This window comes from Tarenaya hassleriana, unplaced genomic scaffold (assembly GCF_000463585.1).
Source record: "Tarenaya hassleriana unplaced genomic scaffold, ASM46358v1 Cleome1, whole genome shotgun sequence".
NCBI classification, from domain to species: domain Eukaryota; kingdom Viridiplantae; phylum Streptophyta; class Magnoliopsida; order Brassicales; family Cleomaceae; genus Tarenaya; species Tarenaya hassleriana.
In genome coordinates, this window is record NW_010960187.1 from 11,734,014 (window position 1) to 11,734,616 (window position 603).

Consider the following 603-nt stretch of genomic DNA (forward strand, 5'->3'; position numbering starts at 1 on the left):
ATCATTACATACTTGTCTCATCTGTACCATTAAGTTTCAAGTCAAAACTTGACAACTTAACCCAAGATAAACCATATTCAAGCTGTAGGAACCACGATTTCCTACCTTGCCTCACAAAGATAATCCGACACGCTCAGCTTTGGCATCACCTGTGTTACGGATGATCGATGTCTTGACAGGCGCTCTAGTAATGGGAGGTACACACTTAGCATTACATAAATAAGGGATTTTCGAAACTGCACCTAGATCAAGCATCTACTTTCAAGCTATGTCAAGTTTTGACTTGAAACTTAATGGTACAGATGAGACAAGTATGTAATGATATTTGATATCATAAGTCTCATAAAGGATCTAAGAATCACATTGGATGTGATTGACATTAGATGTCTACCTAAATAGCATAAAGTTGAGTGTAAAAACTTGTTCTTATGTGAAATACGGATCTTAGTCCCATATAGAAAATTATTGTAGGTTTATTTTTCTTTTTGGGAATATAGCTCATCTTTGCATCTATGTTGTCATTGTTTCATGATTGACTAGCTGGTAGTGGATCATAGATAGATTGACACTGATTGATGATGGACTAGCTGGTAGTAGATCATT